This window comes from Rousettus aegyptiacus, unplaced genomic scaffold (genome assembly GCF_014176215.1).
Source record: "Rousettus aegyptiacus isolate mRouAeg1 unplaced genomic scaffold, mRouAeg1.p scaffold_m13_p_15, whole genome shotgun sequence".
In the NCBI taxonomy this organism is placed as follows: domain Eukaryota; kingdom Metazoa; phylum Chordata; class Mammalia; order Chiroptera; family Pteropodidae; genus Rousettus; species Rousettus aegyptiacus.
This window is the reverse complement of record NW_023416290.1, coordinates 39,233,414-39,244,866: the sequence shown is the minus strand read 5'-3', so window position 1 is coordinate 39,244,866 and position 11,453 is coordinate 39,233,414. Positions and strand designations below refer to the sequence as shown.

Sequence of the window (11,453 nt, the reverse complement as noted above, 5' to 3'; positions counted from 1 at the left end):
CCCTACCATGGGATTGGAAGGTTTTTTTTTTTTTTTTTTTTTTTTTTTTTTTTTTTTTAATGAAAATCAGGTAAGAATGAGAAGGGAAGGGAGAAAAGTTTCTCCTGAGTATACTTGAGAGGTAAAGATTAAAGGTAAAAAATAAAATTTGTTTTTGGTGCTTGGATGCTAAAATCCTACATTGGAGGTTGTTTTTTGGGAAATAAATTGTGAAAGTATGGTGAAAATATAGTGGGAATATGTCAACCACTATTGGCTTTTATAGTGGAAAGCCATTATAACCTAGAGCAAATCTTTGAGCTATAGTTTTCTTATCTGCAAGATAAAAGGGTTTATTTAAATCATTCAGTGCTAGCATTTTATGATCTTTTAAACTTTCTCTTGTTTAAAATTAATTGCATGTTTTTCAAGCCTCTTTATTTTTAGACTTCAATAAATACTATTCTAAATACTATTTTAGAATATTTTATTTAAAAACTCTCTGAATCTCAGACTAATTGTACAATGGGCCCTAACCCTGTACGTTGGATTTCTAATTCACCTACGATTGCATGAATTTAATTCTCTTCACTGTGCCATGGCTATTTGTGAAAAATGGACCCATTTAATTGTGATATGCATGAAGTTTGAAGGTTTAGGGCAACAATATTTGTTCTCTTGCATAGCAGATGTCAGTAACATAATGCAGTCCATCTATGTAAAACAAGCCTCCCTCAGGACCTTTTACCTAGTAAAATTGACAGAGCGACCTGTCAGGAGGTCTGCAGCCAGGAGCAGCAGGCATACAGTAAGCAAGGAGCCAAACAGTATGTTTCTTTTGGTGAGTAAATGCAACAGCATCAGCCAAAACCATTGGAACAGCTGTCATGCTGAGGTCACGGCACAAGGTTACAGGACTTGGCATCCAGGAAGCACACGGGCAGATAGGTAACACTTCAGCAATGGCTAAAGGTCAAAAAGAAAGAGATCTTTTCAGTTAAGTGGATGACAGAGGCATCAGGAAGTGTTTATAACAATTTCCAATGTAATCTAGAAATGTTCTATGGAAGTCATTGAAACTGTAGTGAAACCACAGTGATTCTCTGGTCTCAGTCTTAGTGGGGACTTTGGGTGTGCATGAGAAACAGACATATCTACCAAACTGAGCTCAAGAGGAGCAAAAAATAATTCAGCAGTGGCTATACTCAGGTATTTCCAAATGCTCAAGTATTACTGAGCACAGCACCCTTATACAGCACATTCCTTGGTGTTTAAGATGCGTGCTTTATCCTTCCATAGCTTATGCAGTCTGGTAAGGTCTGTTTTTCCTCTTTTCAATACAGGATTCACCAAAAAAAAAAAAAAAAAAAAAAAAGTACACATTTCTTTAAATTCTGTTAAAAATGTGTTTATCTTATGATTTTTATGATCTTTCCTTTTAGAGATCGACTCAAATAATTTGGATGTTGAAAACTTTATTTTCTTGGTTTGATTTTTTAAAAAATGTATGAACATTTTTGCTGTCTTCTGACAGACCCCATAACTGGGCAGGTTACATAATAGTGTACCTTCTGGGACTTGAGGAACATTGCCACTTTGCTTATAGTCAGTCTTAGAGTGTCATATGACAGTCATACTTAAAATGAATTAATTAAAAAATATTTTTAGAGAAAATTTTGGTAAATTTGGGGTTGTATCTTTTGGGAAATCTGCCAGTCATCAGCCAAGGCAGGGGATAACTCTTCTGGAATTGTGATCTTGCTTACCAGCGATCTCAGGAAATGTCTTCGGTGTTTGTAACTGCTCCAGAATCATTCTTTTAAGATAAAAAACTAGCCAGAATAAAGAGGTATGTCTGAGAACCCCCCACAGGCTGGTGAAACTTGGGGAAAGAAAACAGGGAGACAATGGATCCATCTTCTGGGAAATCAGACTGCCCGCAGGTGGTAGGACCGGGAGGGAGTTGGGTCGGGGTGGACGATGAGACAGAATGCCAATCTCCCCTCACTGATAACCCAAGATAAAGGAGGGGGGAGGGGTGATACAAGTTGTTTTCTTATGGGAAGTGCAATTCCCTATGGGAACAAGTGCAGGAGACCTGAATTTAAAAGATCACACTGTTCAAGCTACGGTAAGACGTAATCACAGGGGCACCCGGGCCCCGCGAGTCTTAGCTTCTTCTTCGGATTAGTTCCGGCTCTACACAGCAGGGACCGGTGGAAGCATGGGAAGCCGCAGTGAGTCGGGGGCAAATCCGAGGAGCTATTCCCATACCTCATTCTTGGAGCCTGCACCTGGCAGCCTTCCTCAGAGATGGGAGCCCGGAAGTAGCGAATATGGTGGAGGAGGGGACAGCAGAGGTGGCAAAGGTAGTAGAAAGAAGAATAAAAAAGAAAAAAGAATAAAAGTAGACAGAAATAAGAATATGGTGCTACAGTGGGTAACAGTGGATTCTCTGGGTAGCAGCAGGACAGGAGCCCAGAGGTGTCCCCACCCCCTCTCGCTGCCAGGAGAGGGGTGGCAGCTGAGGGACACCCCAGAGAAAAGAATTTGGAGGGGCTGTCTTTCCAGTGATTCGGCTCTTTTGTTTCCACTCCCTGCTCTCTATAGCCAGGCTTGGAGAAAAGCTTTTATGAGTAAAACAGAATTTGAAAAGAGTGAATAAAGAATTAATGAAAAAATGAGAATGAATAAAGAACTTAAACTGAATATTAGAGGCTTCTCTGTTCATATACTTATCTCATTAGATTCTGCCTTACTTTGTATGTTTCCCAGCAAGTCCTTTTAAGAAAACTAAAAATAAAAGATATGTCTTGCTTTCATGCCGCTTCACAGTTCAAAAACACTTTCACGTGTTTTATATCATTTATTATAAAGAAAAAATATGAGACAAGCAAGGTTCGTTTGTTTGTTTGTTTGTTTTCAGTTTCATAGACTAAGAAATTAAGCTCAGGATGGTTAAGTTACTATTCAAGATTAGACTTAAAGTGAATTAAGATTTGACTCCAGTTTTTCTTTATTATTTTTTAAATTTCTTTTTGGTTTGAATAGTTTATTCCGTCATATTCAAAAGATACAACTGTAGTAGCATTAAGAAGTCCATCTTCAACCACTGTCTGCTCTGGTCACCCCTTCCTTTTACAAGCAAATATTTCTTACTGTATATTCTCTTTTACGTCTTAAAAAAAATCAGAAATATATCCTGGAGCTCTTTTCATGTCTATGCTTAGCTTAGTTCTTGCTTTTTATAGCTGTATAGTACTCTCTTGGGTGGATGTTCCATAGTATATATTAAAAGTGTGAGTTTCATGATACTAGATTTTTTTTTTTCTGTTACAAACAAGGTTTTAGTAAACAATTGAATATACATCACTCATGCATATCCTTCTGTAGTATAATTCCCAAAAGCAAAATTCTGGCTCAAAAGATAAATGCATTTATAATTGTACTATTTTTCACCTGTAATATATAATATCATCAGTTTCCCCATAAACTTACAAACGAATTAGGATTGTCTAACTTCTGAATTCTTGCCAATATAATTGTTTAGACGTTGCTTGATGTAGTTAAATTTGTATTTTTCTTAAATGCCAGGAATTCAATTAATTTCTTCTCTGTAATTTGTCTTTTGGTTTTGTTCATTGTTTCTTTTTAATTTGGTATTGAGACATTTTATATTTTTTGGTAGCCAAAATGATCATGTGTTTACATTTTTAAAATCGATTCTAGATTTTAAGTTAGAAAGGCCTTCTTAACCTAAGGATATGTTTTCTTTTAATAATTTATTTTTTTAATATAAAACTTAAATTGTCATGGAGTTTATCTTGGTGCGCAGTGTGAAGTGTGAAGCAAACGTTCCCTTTTACCAGATGAACACCCAATTGTTTTAACACCATTTATTTAAACCACCCCTCCGCCCTCCCCCAAATATTCCTTTGCCCACCGATTTGAGATGTCACTCTGATCATATAGTAAATTTGTCTAGGTATTTGGAAATGTTTTTTTTTAATCAGATTTTCTAAAATGCCAAGTTTGGTTATGTTTCCCTTTCATCATGCTTCTTCAGGTAAAATAACCTTTGACTTATTCATCGATAGCTTTTTATGCTACATTTGACTGAAAGGATTGGAAAGTAGATGTGATTGTCTTCATATAAAGGAAATAATTTTAGGGAAAGCCATGTATACCAGAAGAAAAATAATTCTCTAGATATTATTGCTAGAAAATCCCCAAACAAGAGGTTTTTCTTTTACTTCTAAAGATGTTGCCAAGTCATTTCGTACCACTCAGGAGGTCTTCTCCTACAAGTGGTCAAAGCAGGAAAAAACCACAATACTTAAAGGCAAATAAAATGTAATGAAGAACATACATACCTCTTTAAACGTAAATCTGCTGCAAGTCACTGCCCTCTTTTAACAGGAAACTTCGAGGTTTTTGCCGTAAAAAAGAAAAGTAAAGCATTTCAAAAATCTTATCAAGCCAAGTAAAAGGGTTATATTGCAGTCATATGTCTACATTACACTTATTTTCTGGCACCAGTATTTCTTCAAGTAAAGTTTGCTTATTTGTGCAAGAGATTTTAGGGTAGTGTATTAGATGTTCAAAGACAGTGTTTCAGTATCTCTATCGACATAACAAGGTATAAAAATGAGACCAAAGCCAATATCTATAAGGTCAATACTTCCAGGTTGGTATATCTCACACCAGGACTAGGGGTTTAAGTCTCGTGTCCTCCTTTTCTCATAACGTTAGCAGAAAATGCGGTGCAAAACCTTTTCATATGCTTTTATGGATGTCTCCTTCTGTGAGACCGATGCTGCTTTTTACAGCAAATCTCTTTGGGGAGGTCATCATCATTTACTAATGCCAATTTATAACCTTCCGGTCTTTCATAAACCAACTTCGATCAGGATCAGCACCCCATATACTCACACTTTTTATTACTGTTCTTTTCAAGGCATCTACCACCTCCATGTTGCTTATACCATTGTCAATTCTCAGTCTTCATATTACTTAAAAACATTTTTAAAAATTTTCAATTACAGTTGACAGTCATAGTTTTAGGTGTACAACTTAGTGATTAGACATTTATATACCTTATAAAGTGATCACTCTGGTAAACGTGGTACCCATCTGATGTCATACATAGTTATTACAATATGACCACCTATTTTCCCTATACTGTACTTTACATCCCCAAGACTATTTTGCAACTGCCAATTCATACTTCTTAATCCCTTCACTTTTTTCACCCAGTTCCCTAAACCCCCTCCTATCTGGCAACCATTGAAATGTTCTTTGTATCTACGAGTTTGTTTATTTGTTTATTTTTTATTCATTCATTTTGTTGTTGTTTTTTTTTTTTTTTTAGATTCAACATATAAGTGAAATCATATGGCATTTGTCTTTCTCTGTCTGACTTAGTTCACTTAGCACAATACTCTCTGGTTCCATCCATGTTGTCACAAACTTAAGATTTCATTCTTTTTAATGGCTGAATAATATTTCCATTGTATATATGTACCACTTTTTTTTTTACTCATTTGTCTTTAAGATTGGAACATTTAATCCACTTATGTGAAAGTAATTATTAATAGATATATAGTTCTTGCCATTTAATTAATTGCTTTCTGATTGCTTTTACAGTTCTCTGTTCCTCTGTTCCCTTTCTCTCTTCTCGTATGTTGATAATTTTATGTAGTATCATATTTGGATTCCTTTCTGTTTCTTGTATCTCTTCTAGATTTTTGGTTGTGGTTACTACATGCTTTATATATACTAAGCTATGTTTACAGCAGTCTAATTTAAGTTGATGGTCACTTAAGTTCGAGCTCATTCTAATCACTACCATTTTTACTCACCCTTTCCATGTTTATGTTTTTGTCATCACTTTTTACTTCTTTTGTGTGCGTGCTTGTGTGCATCCTTTAATTTACTATTGTAATTTCACATGATCTTCCCACTTTTGCCTTTTAACCTTTGCGTTAGCTTTAGTGTTCACCAAACTGCTTTTATTATATGTTTGCCTTTGTCAGTAAGAAATTTTTTCTTTGAGATACTGTCTTATTTATATTTTTAAGTTTTTATTTTTTCTTCTTAAGGAGGTCCCTTTAACATATCTTGTAATACTGGTTTGGTGGTGATGCACTCCTTCGGCTTTTTCTTGTCTGGGAAGTTCTTTATCTCTCCTTCTACTTTAAACAATGGCCTTGCTGGGTAGAGTAGTCTTGGTTGTAAGTCTTTGCTTTCTGTCACTTTGAATATTTTGTGCCATTCCTTTCTGGAGTTTTATACTGTTCTTTCATTTGGGACATGTTTCTTTGTCTCCTCACATGGCTGCTTCCTTCTGTTTGTTTCTATGTATTAGGTAGAGCTACTATAGTGCCCAGTCTTAGTAGAGTAGCCTTATGTAGTAGGTTTCATGTGGGGCTCAGTGACTCAGACTCCCCGTTCTCCTGAGCTGGATACTCCAAGGGTGTCCCTTGTATGGGCTGTGTGTGCCCTCCTGTCGTAGTTGAGCCTTGATTATTATTGGCACATCAGTGGGTGGGATTGACCCTTAGGCCACCTGACTGCAAGGACTGGACATGACTACAGTGGACAATTCCCACAGAGAGGGATTTTCTTTAGTAAGGCTCTGGGGTCTGCCAAGAACACCCTTTGAGGCTAACTGGGTGCTGCTCTGGTATAGTCTGAAGTCGGCCACCAGATGTGTTGGTTTTGGGTCTTGGTAGGGACTCTGGTATTGGCCAAGGTCAGACACTGCCTCTTAGGAGCTACAGAGTGACCCGTGGTTGGTAGCTGTCTGTGCTGGGCTTAGAGGTGCCTTTCAGCGGTTATGCTGCGAACCAAGGCCACTGCCACTAGTGTCAGGCTTAGGGCTGCTTAGCACGAGGTACAAGGAGCATCGGGGCCAGCTGCTACTTATTTGTGGTTTGCGGAGCGAGATTTTAGGAAGGTCCGCAGCATGGGCCCAGGCTGGCCACTTGTATGGATTAGCCTCTTAAAGAGGTTTGGGCAGGGCATATGAATTGGGTGTGGCAGAGTCTCAAAATGTCATCAAGGTGGACAAAGAGCAGTGTTAGCAAGTTTGATGGATTCTCAAATCTGGTGCTTGTCTGTGCCTGCAGGCTGTATAGGAGAGGCCTCAACAAAGGAATAATGGCGCCTGCCTGCACTTTCGTCCAGTGAGAACTGCCCCTCAAGTCCTTTCCTTGAAGGAAGACAATTCAATTCCTCTTTCCATGTCCCTGGGGCTGTTTGAACTATTCTTCCTTCACTGGAGTTTAGAGCAAGTGTTTGTGAGAAAGTGAGCCTGTGTCTGCAATAGCTAATTGTCTCATCCAGACTGAATCCTTGCTGATTTTCACAGCCAGCTGTTGTGGTGACTGTTCTTCCCATCATACCTGGTGCTTCGGGCTGGGGACCATGGTGTTTGACTGGGACCCTCTCACCCCTTAGTGGGGACATCTGTAGCTGAGATACTTCCCATTCTTAACTGCCACATGTGGATGTGGGACCAGCCCATTTAGCATTTCTGCCCCTCTTACTAGTCTCGACATGGCTCCTTTTTTATGTCCTTAGTCATGGGAGTTCTGTTCAGCTAGTCTTCAGGCGGCTCTGAAGGGTGATCATTCTATAATTCAGCCGTAATACTGATATGGTCGTGGAAGGAAAAGAGTACAGTGTTTATCTACTCTATCATCTTGACCAGAAGCCCAGTCCTCATATTACTTAATATAAAAGCTACATTTGTCATAGTCAATCTCCCTCCTCCTTGCAACATAGTTTCCAGGACACCGTCCTGTTTTTTGTTTTGTTTTGCTTTGTTTTGTTTTATTTTTTCTATCTCACTTACTACTTCTCTTTAGGTTCCTTTGTTTAATCCTTTTCATAGTCCTAATCTCAACACTCAGAATCCAATTCCTAGATCTTTTTTCTTCTCTGTGTAACCTTACTCCCTTTATGATTGGCTCTACTCTCATGGCTTCCAATACCATCTAAAGACTTCCAACTGCTTCCTAGCTGTCTCTTCAATAAGTATCTCAAATTTTACATGTCTGAAACTAAGCTCCTATACTCTCTTTTTTTCTCTATCTGTTCACAGTCATCTCTATCTCAGTTAACAAAATTCAACTATTACCTTAGTTCAAAACCTTGAGATATCTTCCCACTTGATGGACAAACTATCCGGAAATAGTTTTGGCCTCACCTTCAAAATATTTACCTGATCACTTCTCATCTCCACAGCCACTGCCTTCATTGAAGCCACCATGAGCTGGGTCATTGAAAGAGCTTCTTCACGTGATTCTAGGCTTTTGTTCTTGCCCATCTACAAAGCAACTGTCCCTTTAAGGTACAAGACAGAACGCATTCCTCTGTTCAAAAATTTATAATCACTTTCCATCTCAGAATAAAAAGCAACAGTTACACTGGCCACCAAGGCTCTTCAGGATCTTTACCTCTACCCTTTTCACACAGTGAAGATGAGGATATGGCTGGCTAAAGTTCTCCATATAAATACCTTGAAAATGGTTTTTTTTTTCATTTATTTTAGAGAATTTTCTTTAGCATATTAGTTAAGATGATCAGATCTTAAAGTCAGATGACTTGTTTAAAATGCCACTTCTTTATATAATCTTGATAAGTGCCTTATTTTCTAAAGCTTCAGTTTTTTTCATTTCCGAAATAGGTATGATATTATTGTTTTAAGGGTTTGATTTGATAATGTATGGAAAGTGACTGACATACAATAAATGTACTATAATTGTTAACTTTTCTTGATAGCTGTCATTTTCAACTGTTACTATTTCCTTTGATCTAATTGAATATCAAGTTCTGTGTTTCTTTTTGGTTTAGCAAATACATAAATATACGCTAAAATCAGGAAGATAACTTGAGAATCTAAATGACTACGTGCTTTCAAAGGACTGACTGAGTCTTTCTATATAAGTAAATGATTAAAAGCTTCAACTCTGGGGTCAGAACACTCTGGGCTTGCGTCTTGCCTAAAACTTCTCTAAGTTTGTATTTTCTCTGTAAAATAAAAGTCCCTGCATGTCAGGTTATTGTCATTGTAACAGGACAAATAATGCAGGTACAGTAATTAGCACAGTCCTAATATATCACAGGTACTCAATAAATGCTAGCTATTATTAAACTGAGAGTAATTGATTCCTAACTTTTCCTTTAAATATTAACTCTCCTTCACCCCCTTTTTTTTTTGAACTGATGTGTTTTTATGGCTATTCGAGAGATGTCAGGAAGGAATGTAAATTCTCCAAGGGGAATGCAACTCTTGAGAAGAAATTTGTTTACTATTTCCCTAACATTCTTCCAAATGCAGGACTAAAAAGGAGTGAAGATTTACCCTTCAGAAACTAAATAACTTCACTATTCTTTCTATTTCCAGATCTGAGAGAAGAGCTGTTGAAATCCCTGGTCAATTATTAGTTTCAATTTCCAACCTTCAGTTGGTCATTTCTGTCAGTGGACAGCATTACGGGAAGGGCTGCCGCCACCCCTCATCCTGCCTTCCCTAGTTGGGATGTAGGGAATTCCTTCAGGTGCTCACTGGCAGCAGCACCCTCTATTCCAATTTTTTTTTTTTTTTCTGATTTGACTATAGAGTGGAAACAACCTCTAAACACTCTGGACATGATGCAAACTGATCTTGAGGGACCGAAGCTCCAACAGTCCTTTCCACAGATATGTTGACAGGAAGTATTATTTCATTCATTTTGCGAGATGGATGACTCTGCTGTTGATAGCATTAAGTCATTTTCCCAAAGTGTGGTACACATTGCACTGGGAACATGAAATATTTGGTGGGTGGTATGTGGAGAGACACTTATCTTACTATTCTGTATTTATTTTAATGTACATTAGGGTAAAGCATAAGTAATTGGTTTTCCAGATACTCTCGTGTAAGGTAAATCTGAAATATGTAGAAAGCTTAACATTTGAGTTAAGGAAACTATTAGGTAAATGATAGTACAGGGCCATGCACATAGTTTTGGTAAATAGAGTAAAAGTGAATGTGACCCAAATTTGGGAAATGTTTGCAAAATATGCAGGTATCTCTGGAGCTAAAAATGATCCATCTGTATATATCACAAATAGAAGGAACATTTAACTATAAAGAATTAAATGGCTATGACATTCTTTTTCATTTTTTTTTTTTTAGTCTTTTATGGTTGTCTTCTATACTAACCTTTCTTCATTTGTCACAATTCTCTCCTTTAAAGATTCTTACTAATTATAAGACATAGAGAAAGAGGAAAGAATCAAGACAAATATTTGTTGAAAAAAAATTATAAACTTTTCAGACTTGATGGGTATTTCATTTAAGGTTACCATTAAAAGAACTGGTCCTTGCCTGCCAATTTATGGACTAAGCCTGGTTAAGCCATTATATTTTTATGTTTTCTATACTGGTAAAATTTATTTTCTGATTTATTTGCCAAATTGCTAATCTGATTAGAGCCTTAGGGGAAACAAAATTAGTTTTGGAGAAAAAATAGATAAAATAAGGCTTCCTTTGCTTATGTACAATTCATGTTCATGTCAAGCTGTATATTTCTTATAAGGTTAATAGTAGAGTATTTCAATTCTTTTTCATTTTATCAGAAGCAAACACTTGCTACCCTATCTTCCCATCCCAGGAAACAGAATGGGTGATATATGCCACAAGTCTAGTCAAAAAAGAAGTTCTTAAAATAAGGTCATCTAGTTGAATTGGCCAAAAATGAGCCAGATAACAAGTCATGGTGACAAGCCATAAATGGCATCCGTGTTGTTCCCATGGTTTCCAGGGAATAGAATCCTTATCATGCTACCAAACGTAATTAGTTTAAATGTCTGTCTGCCCTACTAAATGTCTCCATGGAATAGTATGTTCTTACTAAATTATTTCCTATTTGTTTTATTCATTTAATGCATTTTTCGTTGAGCACCTGTTATGTGTCAGATACTCTTTATTCTTGGTGCTAGGGATGCAGCAATGAGGAAGAACATTGAAGTCCCTGCCCTCAAAGAAACCAGAGCTGTTTATATGAACAATCATTGTGAACATGGTCACCTTCCATGTTAAAATGTACTTCTTAAATATTGTGATTTTTAAGAGTTTCAGGAGGGATTTTAAACAATTAAGAGGAAAAATGATAACAAATAGAGTTAGGTAAATATAGTCATAGCATTTAATTATAAACGTAGGACCAATTTTGTGTGTAAGAAAGGAAACTCATGTTTGGAAACAAGAACTGATATTTAAAGCACCTGATATTCTCTAGACGCCGTGTTTAGTACTTCCTATACATTATCTTATTTTATCTTCACATTCCTCTTTTCAAAGTGGCACTGTATCTTCATGCTCATTTTATGGATGAGGAAACTGAGCTTAGAATAATTAAATGTTTTGTCCAGTGTAACCCAATCTTGTTTAATAGCATAAACAAGAAACAAAAACAAAAATA

The 11,453-nt window shown here is 36.8% G+C and overlaps 1 long non-coding RNA gene across 1 annotated transcript; it reads right to left on the bottom strand.

The window, feature by feature from the left end:
* Nucleotides 1–584: 584 nt before the first annotated feature.
* On the bottom strand, nucleotides 585–8,324 carry LOC107512195. Its single transcript, XR_001597213.2, has 4 exons — nucleotides 8,207–8,324; nucleotides 7,530–7,634; nucleotides 4,353–4,402; nucleotides 585–945 (listed from the first exon to the last, which is right to left on the bottom strand). It is a non-coding gene; the product is annotated as an uncharacterized LOC107512195 (long non-coding RNA).
* Between the last annotated feature and the right edge of the window lie 3,129 nt (nucleotides 8,325–11,453).